Source organism: Pleurodeles waltl, chromosome 3_2, assembly GCF_031143425.1.
Source record: "Pleurodeles waltl isolate 20211129_DDA chromosome 3_2, aPleWal1.hap1.20221129, whole genome shotgun sequence".
NCBI lineage: Eukaryota > Metazoa > Chordata > Amphibia > Caudata > Salamandridae > Pleurodeles > Pleurodeles waltl.
This window is the reverse complement of record NC_090441.1, coordinates 46,311,477-46,324,779: the sequence shown is the minus strand read 5'-3', so window position 1 is coordinate 46,324,779 and position 13,303 is coordinate 46,311,477. Positions and strand designations below refer to the sequence as shown.

The 13,303-nt window shown below is 40.6% G+C and overlaps 1 long non-coding RNA gene across 1 annotated transcript in view; it reads right to left on the bottom strand.

Moving 5' to 3' along the window:
- Window positions 1–562: 562 nt before the first annotated feature.
- The window catches only part of LOC138286748 (uncharacterized), a 139,332-nt gene continuing 126,591 nt past the window's right edge, over window positions 563–13,303 (bottom strand). The window contains exons 3-4 of the long non-coding RNA XR_011202049.1: window positions 10,587–10,758; window positions 563–3,193 (exon numbers count right to left, since the gene is read on the bottom strand). This is a non-coding gene — a long non-coding RNA (uncharacterized lncRNA). The remainder of the gene's footprint in view (window positions 3,194–10,586; window positions 10,759–13,303) is intronic.

Here is a 13,303-nt window from a genome sequence, read left to right as displayed (position 1 = left end):
GTAGGTGGCAACTTGAACTCACTACTTTAATCAATACATACAAAATCTCCATCTATAAGACTCCTACACCAGTACATTTATGTCACATACACCTGACATTACATGTGCTCAAATGACTATCTCATACAAAGTAGATAACGCAAATGTACACACATATCTGGGTAGTTTATTCTAAGATAGAAATTTTTGTCTATATCAAAATTTCCTTTGGTCTCCTGAATGGTGATCACAAAAAATGCTTTCCTTTAGGTCTCGGGTCATCTTAACATGCCTGTCATATGTAAGTGATATTGTCCCTTTACCTATACAGTTATTTTTTAAATAATATGTTTAATAATTTAGGCTTACACCTTTCTGGCCACCCAATTCAGGATAAAATACCTGAAGGATATCAATATATAGAAATAGAGATGTCATCAAATCATGTGGTCATAAACACATAGGAGGCAAAATGTAAAAGCTAAATATCTTATTATTAGTTAGACATAAAACAACATGATTAGTCAACCCTGCTTATAAAACAAATGTTTATTGTACAATTTGATTGCTGGACACTAGAAGAAATCACAAGTAATGGAGAAAATTAAATTTATTACAAAAGGAGAGTCCTCGCTCACTTACAACATAAATAATGGTAAACAAATACAAACATAAAATCACAAATAAAAAGAAAATCTCAGAAACCGCAGTTCTGCTGCATGTTCCAATATAGGGACATTGCCTTCAAACTCAATGGCACACAGCTGACCTCCTACAAAAATAACATATGTCACTCCATATACATGATGGAATACAGGCACTTCTGTTGCCAATTGAGAGGATGGATGAACCTTTTTTGCAGGGGTTCGGGAGAAGTTTAGGTGATTGGGGAAGACGTAGGAAGGTTAAATGGGTTGGATGAAGGAGGTGTGTGGGAAGCAGAGGGCCTAGGAGCAGTAGTAGTGGTGATGGGTGGGTGTTGTTGTGCAGATGAGTACGTGTCTACTAGTATGGCATTGTGTGGTTGTGCGTTTGGGTGTGTGTTGTGCTGTTTGCCGCAACGTCGGTTAGTGTGATGTCAGTGTAGGTGGTAAATGTTGTGGCTGTTGCGGCTTTGGGTGTGTCCTTTGGGTGTATTTGTTTGGAGGATATTGTGTGCTTGTCTTTTGAGTGGTTTTAGTTTTGCTGATGTATTCTTGTCTGTGGGTGTGGCCTTTTGTGGTGTATGTGTTGAAGATGTGTGCTTGTCTGTGGGTTTATGTTTCTGTGGTGTATGTGTTGCAGATGTTGCATGCTTTACTGTGGATTTGTGTTTCTGTGGTGTTGATGTTTAATGTGATGGTGTTTCTTTTGAAGAACTAGTGTGTTTGAATGACGTGGTGGTGGTGAATGTGGTGGTGGATGTGGTGCTAGTTGTGGTGGTGATGTCTGTGGTTGTGGTTGTTGGTGTGCTGGTGGTTGAGGCTGTGATGGTAGTGTTGGTATGTTTATGGTTTAGTTTGTTGGTATGTTTTGCATGTTTAAGATTAGTGTCTCTGTGAGTGTCTGTGTGTTAGCCATAGTGTGTGAATGTGAGTGTGAATGCAGTGTATCAAAGACAAGCAGAGGTGGTTGGTGGTGTTATGGAGGAGGAGGAGTTGTTACAGAACAGGAACCATCTTGAAGGTGAAGGGGATGGTGGGTAGGAGGCAGTGAAGTCGGAAGAGGATCACAAATGTGCCATGCCCCTTTGTATGGCCACAGTGCACTGTGAATGCCATCCTGGAAGGCCAATAATTGTATCAACTGTTGACTGACCCCTGGAATGGTAACCAACAGTATAGTCTGCCAAACAGAAATATTGTGTAGCATGTCAAGAATCTCCTCAGTCATCACTGCTGGATGGACTAGGGCAGAAGCAGAGATATCTGGGGCAAAAGAGACCCCTGCCCTTTTAGGGGCTAGGTGTTCGCCAAGATAGAGGCGATTAGTAGGGAAGGTGTCGATCTTCTTAGTGATGGTAGTGGATGATGGTATAAGTACAGAAAAAGTGGTTGGGTCCACCACCACTTGGGGCTAGCTAGCCATGGATATCTCTGAGTCAGAGGAGAAGGAGTCCTCCTCCCCAACCCCATCACCCTCAATGCTGCTGAGTTCTTCTGTGTCAATTGTTGAATGTGTAAATTAATTTGCACATATAAGGAAAGGCATGAGGTGCATTGCATTTGTGACTGTTTGACCACACGTGTAGAGGTCACTGTCTTATTTATAACAGTGTCAATAATAGTGATTGAATTATGAACAGTTCTATACTTAACAAAAGCCTTAATATGTTTTTTGTAAAAGAAGTCCTTCTGGAAGGATATGTGCCAAACACAGTCATGAGCCATGGTAAACTTATAGGTGAGCTGGAATTTGCACAAAATATGTTACTTTCATATTGTATCCTTTCACATTTGTCAATGTTATACTTGTATACTTGTTTTGCAAGTATACATTTAAATTGGAACTTGTATTAGTTGTTACGTGCATTTCAGAAGCTTCACCATGTTACACACTATTAGGATCCAGTGGCAGTTCCACTGGATCTATACATCACCTTATAGTAAAAAAGGGAAATCATGGACATGCTTCCATACTGAGGTGAATATTTGGCGAAAATGTGAGTAGTCATCATATGTTTTGAGGACAATCCTATGTTTTTTGATATACACTGCATTCACATTTAGGCATCTGATAGGTTCATGTAACTGAACATCCACTGAGTAAAGTTCACCTTTTTGGAATAAGTGAATACTCAGAAATAGTTATATATATAAACAACACAATCACATATTATATACTTACTTCTCCATAATTAATTCAAACATCAATGTCACTCTCCCACTACATATACTTGACTGATGTAGTTGACCTACAAAAGAAAATGTTGAATCATACAATGGGCCATATTGTGAACAGCATATATACCCACCCTCTTGCTGCTCTCTGGCTTTCAGCTCCCCATCAAGGAGAGGATAGGCCACCAGCAGTATGCATTGGGGTGTCAGGATGTGTCACACCTGCTTCCTCTGCTGGGAGGACTACCCCAGCTGGACCTCTGCCACCATCTTGGTCGAGGGACATGGGTCCTCTCAATGCTGACAGCAGTGCAGGCTACAGCGCCTACTGACCATCCAATGTTCACACTTTAACGGCGATGGCCTTCCACATTTCCATTTTCAGATGAGGCTGACTTAAGATGTGGGAAAAACAAAATATGTACAAAAATGGTTAGATATCTGACCATTTGAACATTTCTAACTTAAAAACATCATTAGATTAGGCATTTACATTTTGAGAGTGGCAAAATAATTGTTCAGAAAACATATGCATTGTCCATTGTTAAACACATAATCATAGCTAGTTAATAAGTTTGGAATAATGCACATAATTATTTTTAGAAAAATGTTATTCTTCATGATCCATGTATCTAGGATGTGCGTATACACATATATCTACTTGTGGATATATGTGTATACATACACCTTATTTAAGTAATGTATGGGTTAGGAATCATATCAGAATCGCAAAGCACCTGCACATCTGACTAACTATTAGAAATTACACTTCGCTCCATGATTTGACATATATAATTTCTCAACATCAAATAACTAGTCCATCAATAAATATGTAAGTTGTTCTCCCGCAGCACGGGACTCTTACCGTCTGACTCGCTGCCCCCAGGGACACAGGGGGCGGCGCTTCGCAGCCCGAAGCCACACCAGACACCTTACTTAGCACTCCTGCAGCGCGGGCCGTGCCCGGGCAAAGCCCAGGCCAAGGGCGGACCCATCTGTGCCCGTCAGAGACCGACTGAGGCTGGGCTGGGCCACCCCCCTTGACCCTGAGGTAGGAACTGGCTTTGGATATATTTCTGTCTCTGCATTGTTGAGCTGTTGTTAGCTTTATAGCTGGAGGATGGGGAGGCGCAAGGGAAAAGGAAGTCCGGCAGTGGGCTCAGTGCAAACCAAAATCCCTAAGCTCCATCAAACTTCTCATACCCTGTCAAATTGTGTAACCAATGAAATTGATACAATGATTGAAGAAGTCGAATCTTTGCTGAAGAAAAAAGAGAAGCGTCCTCGGAAAGGGCCAAAAAGTGTTTCCCTTTCTCCCTTTTTTAAGGCCAGACTGCCTAGTAAGGAAAATATTGTCCCAAACGGCGACGCCTTGTTGGTATAGGTGGCTCAGGGAGAGGGCTTAAATGTAAAGGCCACGGGAAATAGTTCTTCACATCCAACTATAGAGAGTGCTCCATCACGTAGTGTAACAGTTCATGATATTCCTTGTACAAATTGTTTCTTGCCATTGGAGGGTCATGATCAATCCTTTGAACCAAGAAGATCTATTCCAAATTCACAACTTTCTAGTCATCAACCCATTGCAGTGCTCTCCCAGGAGGAAGTGGTTTCTCTCATCACTGACATAAAAGAAGAAGTGAGGGAGCAGAAACAAATAATGATGGAGGTACTTAACATCGTTCGACCTACTATCTTGACGAGGGACATTGTACCAATACAAAAGGAGTAGATGAACTCTACTATCTCTATTCCCCTAAAGCAGAGAAACACTAGGAGTGAGGGCTGCCCCAGCTCACCTGTTAGGTCTGCCCCTGGCAAAAGAGTATCCAGGCCAGTCCAATTATCCCCCTTAGGACCAAGGATCATTCTTGTGTTGTATCTACATCTTGCTTTTGTGCGACTTCACATCAAACCTCCCAATAGTGGTTATCCAATCTACATGTGTAAGGTACCTTCACTATCTCCCAATATACGTGAAGATAGTTCATCATTAAAAAATAAGGTCATCCATTGGATACGGCATGTTAGACAATGTGGTTCTATTGTCCATTCAGATATAATACCTGCCGAAATCTTACAGAGAAGGCATGGCGTTGGGATACTATTAAACTAATGCTATATAGCCTCAAGATGGTAAAAGGCTTGATATCCCTGGAGGCATGTAATGCTTTGCAAAATGGCTCAAATATTTGTTTTAAAGGTTGTTGGCCCGAGAATAGTGCCTTGATGAAGGAAACTCCCACCATCTTGAGCAATTGACTCCAAAATGCGGGAAGTGGGATTCCTGCTCCATCTGAAACGGTGCATCTTATGGCCTCCAAGAGGGAGCACACAAACTCGACTGAGAGGACCAACTCACAGGAGTTAACGCAAATAGATTTTCCCTCAGATACTGACTGACTGCACTTACCTTCAGCCCCCCGGATTAATAACACACTCTCTGTTGCAGACAATCTCCAGTCAGACACTGAACCAGATTTAGAATTGTCTTCCCCTAGGAATCTTGACTTAGCTAACAATCCAAATATGGCAAAAATCTACTAGGAGCCCCACTAGAACCCACATTCTTGAGTTCCCCCAGAGAGATCATATGGGTTCTGGGACTCCAACTCCAGACTTCATGTCATGGAATGTAGATGGAATTCGAAATAAGCTAGGTGATGTTGAATGGGGGCAGTATATTGACAACTTTAACATCTGTTTATTTCAGGAAACTTGGGCTACTTCAAAGTTTTATAGTCAGGTGTACAGCTCTTTCTGCAAGGAGGCTAGTCCGTCCTCTGCTGGAAGAGCAGGCGGGGGACTTATTACATGGATAAAAATCTCTGAGGTGGGTGAAATTAAGGAAATTTATATGGATTTGGTCGACATATTGGCTCTTTCAATACAGTTAAAGCAGGGTCCCTTGCACGTCAATATTTACAATAGACCAGGTCCTTCAAATCAAATGTCCAAAACTATCTGCCTGCTGAATGCCCTTGTGTTGGATTTTCTTTCTTCAAATTTTATTATTGTAGCCGGTGACTTTAATGTGTCCCTAGAGCCGTATTCTCTCTTTTCTGAGATTACGCAGGTAGAGGACTCAATATGGAGAATCCCTCCCTTCTCGTCTTTGAGAAAACAGTCCAAATCCAGCAATAGGGCCTTGCAGGTTATTGATTTCTTGATAAACCACGGTCTTCGCCCAGGAAACGGGCGCTTTCCCTCAGATATGCCAGCAAAACCTTCCTTTTTTAGAGGGTCCTATAGTAGTTTACTTGACGTTGTGCTTATTGATGTGAGGATCTGGCATGTCATTAAAGATCTTAGGTTGGGTAAACAATATAATAGTTACCACTCTCTAATTCTGGTAGCATACGACGGGCGTTTTTTGCGCCAAAAGAGATGCACAACAAAAGTACGAAGGCACGCTTCCCTTAGTGGTGTCAAATAATAAGTGTGCCATAAAATGAGAGTCCTTTACAAGCTAAAATAAATTAGTGGTGAAAATGCACGATTTAGTTTCAACCCACCAATCACCTGTTAGTCTCTGTACATACATACCAAACGAGATTATGGCCTTGCATGCAGATTTGTTTTCTTCTTTGAAAGAGATATTTTTCAGAACAGGGGGAATAAACAACCTAAAGTAGGAATTCACCGCAGGTGGTTTGATAAGACATGTACAGAAGCCAAGCGTAGTCTTTGAAAAGCAATAAAACTTAAAGAGAGATCTATGATAATCTCTGCAAAGCGTGAGTACACATTTGTAACGAAGACCAGCAAAATCCACTAAGAGATAACATGGCAGCAATTACTACTAGCAGCAAAGGATAGCAATTCAAACTGTTTTTGGTCTTTGGTGGCCAAAAAGGGGCAGAATGAGAACCCCAGACCTGATTGCCACATTCCCCCTGAAAATTGGATTGGCCATTTTTCTGAATTGTATAGACAGGAGTCTGTTTTTCATACTGGTAAAGACAGTGTAATAGTGTGTGCTTCTTGCTCTGTAGGCAGTCTTACACTGCATACTCTTAGGGATACTGAGATAGCCACTAAGGTCCAAAAATCAGGAAAGGCACCTGGATTAGATGGAATACCTTTTGATCTGTTTAAATTTGATCTTTACTATTGGGGCCCCAATGTCAACAGAGTGTCAAATGCCGTTCTGGCGGGCGGCAACTACCCCCGCTCTTGGAAAGCAGCAATAATTGTTCCCATCTAAAAAAAGGGAATATGATAGTCCCGGGTATTTACAGACCAATTAGTCTGTTAGATAACCTGCAAAAACTATTTTGCTATCAGGTCCTGAGCAGGCTCAAGGACTGGATAGAGGAAAATTAATCCCCTAGCCACCTTCAGGCGGGCTTTAGGCAGAAGACAAGTACAGTTGACCAGGTCTTCTGCTTCCTTACGATCAAATGGAAGACGGTGGACCTAGATGCAGGGAAACTCTTCTTCACCTTTGTGGATCTCAAATCTGCCTTTGATTGGGTCCCTCACCACAAATTGTGGGAGGTTCTGGACAGAGCTGGAGTCCCAGGATCTCCGCTAAATTTGGTTAAAGAACTGTATTCCGAGAGCTATGCCAGAATAAGGTGGGGAACAAATGGGGAATTAACAAGAGAGATTCCAATCCAAAAGAGGGTGTTAGAATACAGAGCATGAAAACTAGGTTGAAGGTGAATCATTAGGCTATGAGTAGTGAGGAAGTTAAACCCTAGTCACTCAAGGATTTAAATAAAAATGGATCAGGGAGACAGTATAGTAACCTTTAGAGGTAGAAAGTTCTGCAGTGTCATCTTAGATCCACTTTCAGATGACTTCAGCTGTTAGGCAAGACCTCATGTCGACACACAACACACTACACACCCGCCCGATCGAGGTGTCCGCCGTACTGCGGTCCTGTTTTGAATGTTAGTGTGGAGACAAGCGTATCTCCATGAAACTGAAGGGGTCACTTTTAGCGGATGTTCTGAATTCAGCTGTCCACCCCACTACACTGTGTCCTCTAAACATGTTATGTATGCCACATGTCCCTGCAATGGCTTTCACTATGAGCCTTTATACAGAGGCTCAGTTGGCACCCCACGTCTGAACACCTGGGGCGGACAGGCGAGAGTGCTGCAGGCACATGACCTTCTGTGTTCTCATCAAAGCCATGCAAAGAGTTGTTTTCATTCGTGCCAGTCAACTCTGGAATTTCATAAAGTAGAGAAGGCAGGGAAAAGGTATGAAATGCTCAGGGAGTACCTAACACACTTGCAGAGGTTAATTTATTTTATCATCGGCCTGGTAAGTCTAGCTCTTTAACTGCAGTCAACCATTATCACCCACTGCATTACATTAATTACAATGTGCCCGACAGGGTCCAGGCACTCCTGCGAAATAGATCTAAAGCAGGCGTAGCACCTTAAATATTGTTTTTCTTCCCTCATGTTACAGTTAGCTTCCTACTTATTTTTGTTGTAGGTACCCTGTGAACCTTTTATTTAGAATACATTTACAATAGTTTTTCAAAACTGAAGTTTTTTTAAGGCCTGCATGAAAAAATACTGCAGTCACCAGGGATGTGTGTTGGCTCCCACACTCTTTTTATTGTTTATAAATGCTTGTATTTCTTATTTATTTGACTGTGCTAATGATGCTCCCCAAGTAGGTTGGCCCAAGTCCCCATGTTTGTTGTTCGCTGATGACACCTTACTGCTATCGCAAACTGCTTCTGGTCTTGTTAACCTACTCGAGAAGTTTACGGGATTCTGTAGGGAGTATGGTTTACAAATAAATGCCACCAAAACTAAATATATGGTTTTTGGTGATATAAAACACAAAGCGAGGAAACAGATACTGTTGGATGGCAAAACATTAGAAAGAGTGTCCAACTACGAGTACTTGAGAGTCAGGTTGGAGGATTCACACAAATGGCCGGCCCAACTGTTGAAGTGCTCTATGAGTTTGAAACAAAAGTCAGGGGGTATCTTGAGATTTGTTGGCAGATCTCCCAGATTCTCTATCACTCCTGCGATGGAAATATACAAAAGGCAAGTTAGAGGGGGGGGTTATATAGTGCAGAGCAATGGGGTCATGGCAATTTGAAAGATCTAAAGAGAGCAGAGAATTTCTTTATAAAAGCTTTACTAAAAATACCTGTAAGCTCCCCACATTGCCTATTTGAATGGATTTAAATTTATATTCCATCTCAGACATAGCTGCTTTAAGACCATTGCTTTACTGGATTAGGATCTGGTCTACAGATACCCTGATCCCGTATAGAGCATGGCTGAGCACCTTGTTGGGTGCTTCCTCAATCAAAAAAATTGTGTGGTGCAGATACATTAAAAATACTTTTACCAAACTTGAGTTGGGTGTTATTGGTCAGATCCCTCCCATCTGACAAAAAATGCTACGCACATTGTAAAGGATGCATACTGGCTAAGCTTGCAAGTAGAAACGTTAGCAGCAGTTCCTTCTTCTAATATGACAGATAGTTTTTATCAGTAAAGTGCCAATATGAATTCGAGCATTACATGGATTTGATTACATCTCCTTCAGCACGTGCACTTTATATTAGAAATAGAATAGGATCTCTACCAGCACACGCTCTCACTTGCAGGTGGAACCAACCTGAAGGACACACAGACTTATGCCCAATGGGATGTGAAACCATTGAGTGCACTGCCCATGTTCTATTCCATTGTCTTGCCTATTGCAAGCAGAGGGCTCGCTGGATTATACCACTCTGCAGATCCTTGGGCCTTGGGAATCGGCTTCTGGCCCTTAGGAGCTGCGAAACGAACCCTCACTGGACTGTGGCATGCACATTGGCAAAATTTCTGGAGGCAATTTGGCACATTAGAGCAAAAACTTTGAGGGTCAATGTATAATGCATAGTATCAAAGCCTAAAATTGAGCATAAATTTGGGACTGTGAGGTACTGTATTGATGATAAGATACTCGTTGCCTCTATGAGGGTCTGTTTTTATCATTTAGTTTTACATTGAAATTTTGTGGTCTTGTATATATATATTATATTTTTATTTCCATTTTAGACTCCGTTTATGATGTATAATATTAATTTGGATGTTCCATCCCATTATTATGCAGAGGATTATATTCCTGTTCTTTTTACTCTCTATATTTATTAATAGCATTTTGTAAATTGTGCTTTTATGGTATTTTGTACCGAAAGAAAGCTGAATTGAATTGAATTGAATTGAATATGTAAGTATCATAATCATGCACTTCATAACTACTTTATCTTAAAAATTGTTTTTAAATGCTCCCCTTCATAAATGTATACCTATTCCTAGTGGACATTGCCTGTATGTTCTCTACTCTCTGTCAATGTGTATTTAGATTACATGATGTGTGGATAGTATCAGGAACTACTATATTGACACTTGAGAAATATAATTTTTTTTTGCCAGTTTAGTATGCATTCTGCATATGGTTACAACATAAATGGCTTCTGTTAAATCACATTTATGTGAATATGCAAGGTTCCAGAACCAATGCATTCCACGCCAGTATGCAAGTACATAACACATACAACACTGACAGAAATATGTTCTTGACTTGCCTGTTTAAAAAAAAGTCTAATACTCCCCAATAGAAGCAAGTACCAAGTGCAAAGCGAAAATAACGAGGAAAATGCGATATGAAATAACACAAACCACATCTTTTACACAATAAATATGTCATACCTGTTTCTCATAGACATTATCTTTCACATATAGACTATAGGACTATCTGTGAAATCTCAAAATTGTTAGATTAGTCAGAACATTAGTGGTATAATTTGCCTACCTGTTGATGTGGTATCTCATACAGCTGGCTATACTGGGACGGGATCTCAACGGTTAGAATTTCCAATTCATCTAGAGTAAAGTTTGGGGTCTTATCACCAGTACATTCCTCCATGGGCGTCAACAGCTCAGATGGAGCCGCAAAGTCACAGGAGGTCTGAAATGTACCTAATCTAGGAGGCAATTGAGAAGCCATTGGGAAAAAGAACATCACTAAGGTGTGTACATGCGTCAACATATTTCAAAATCATTGGACATTTTTTAAGCATTCGCCCCATGTTAACTAACATGTACAAGACTGACTATTTCCATTTGTCTTGACTCAGGCATCAGGCACTCAAGACTTGAAATGAAAATGCTAGAAAATCCAAACACAACTATGTAGCAACAACTGAAATGTCTACTTTTCTAAAATGGAAACCCATAATTCAATTCCACATATATTTGATATTCATGAACTTGTTATATGTGCAATGGCGGCAGTGGACTGTATATCTACACGGTATGTGGTACAAATTAAATCTCAATTGGTGGATCTCAAATTTGATTATTTAAAAAAAAAAAAATATATACATTTGATAGAAATATTTAATTAAAAACCTTTGCAGCTTCATGCTACATACACATTTCCAGTTTAGGAATACATGTGGCACTCGCAATATATGCTAACTGACTTGTTAACTGTCCATTGAGAGCAATGTTTGTTCTGAGCTTACACACACATATAGGTTGCTATTGTGTTGATATGTGTGTTGTCATGCAAGCTAATGCGCATAGGTTATCATTAAGTCTTCTAATGCAGAAATACTGTATGTGATTTGTTGTGTTTTGTATTTTGTGCAAATTGTCCCTTTATACTTAGGTTTTTACACATTGTCTTTTAGAAACATCCTTTAAACTGAAGACAACAATCTTGCAATGTTGTGTAGACGCCAACCTAGGAGGTTCCATACTTTCCCAGTCCTTGCCACCATGCAAGAGAGAGATCATAAACAAATACCTGCTAAACCGACAGACAATAAAGGATTTATGCCATCAATTTGAACCACTATTCATCATAACACAGAAGCCAACTGCCATCATGAGACCAATTGTGAAGACCAGGGCAGTTCTCTATTTGGCAGCCACTGAATCGTTCCAGCACACAGTATGTGATTGCAATGGAATGTTGAAAGCTACTTTTAGTGGTGTGCTATGGGAACTTGTGGAAGTAATGCTGTGTCACTGTAACAGCTTCAAACAATTCCCAAAGACTGGCATGGAAATAAACAATGTGAATGCTGATTGTTTTGGTTTGGGTGGCATTCCACATACCAGTGGTGCCATTGATGGCACCCACATTACCCTGGTGCCACTGCACAACAGAGAACAAGTTTACCGCAATTGGAAAAACTTTAATTCCATCAATGTACAAGTGGTGTGCCTACCTGATTTGCACATTGCTAGTGTGCGTGCGGTTCCATCCATGATTCTATTGTACTACGCAATAGCAGTATACAACAGCTAATGGCACAATTTGGGAATGCGAGGGCCTGGCTAGTTTGTAAATGTCATATTTCTATATATGTGAAACTGCATTAATATAGTGTTGTAAACAATGCAAACTTCCTACTCTAGTAGACCATGGCTCTTACCATCATTGAAAAATCCACCTACACTAGGGGAAGCCCGCTTCAAGAGGCAAATGGTAGAACCCATTGTCCTGTGAAGTGGGATTTTGGGCTCCTGAAAGTAAGCTTTCAGTGTTGTGATAAGTCCGGAAGAGCCCTCCTCTACTCTACTCCCAATGGCCAATACTCCTTTGTGAGTACATTAACGTTATGTAAAAAGAAATGTTATCCACCTACTATGATTTGCCCACACCTTCATTAATATGTGAGGAACATAACAGTATGTTTTTTTAACATGTATTAAATCAAGATCTCTTTAAGAAAATTTAGAGTGCATTACATTTCTTAAATCGTCTGTTTACACGTTGATCTGTTTGAGTATTTCAGCATGATTACTGACCTAAGACAGATTTTAAATTGATGCTGTCTACTTAGACAACATATTTTCACAAACCACAACTTAAGAAACAACAAATTACATGTAGAGACTGAAAATAGAGTATTCATGGAAACAATGAAATTGTTATTTCAAGTTGTGAACTGCTGAACAAAATAAACTGTGTTTAAACAGTGGTTTCATACACAAATACGATGTACATTATCGCGAGCACAGAATTGACAGCCATGGTGTTTGAGATTTTGAAAGTTCAAGGCTAAACTGTTTTGTGTAAATGTCCATTTCACGATTACTTCTCAAAGGCAAATGCAATATATGAATTGTCCCAAGAGTCAATGTTACAGCTGCACAGGAGAAAATCTCTCACTGGTCCTGACGATCAACCCCTCCCCAGGGTGACCAGTGGCTTAGCAGTTAAAGAGCTTCCTGTGATGGCAATTGGCTCCTGGGATTGCAGGGCCTCCTTTTCTGTGGAAGGAGGTGGTGTCTGGTCCACTGATGTTCGGGGTCCACAGAAAGGGGTAGGTGTTTCCCGTATAGCCCTACATATGCCCCTAAACACATCCTGTACCACCCCTGAAAAGGAGCACATGACAGATATATGCCTCTCCAGGTCATTGTGCTCCTATGCAAACTGCCTAATGTCAACCATAATTTTGTTGTTATCTTTGAGGAGCTTTACCACCTGGCCCATTTGCTCTTCATGCCAAG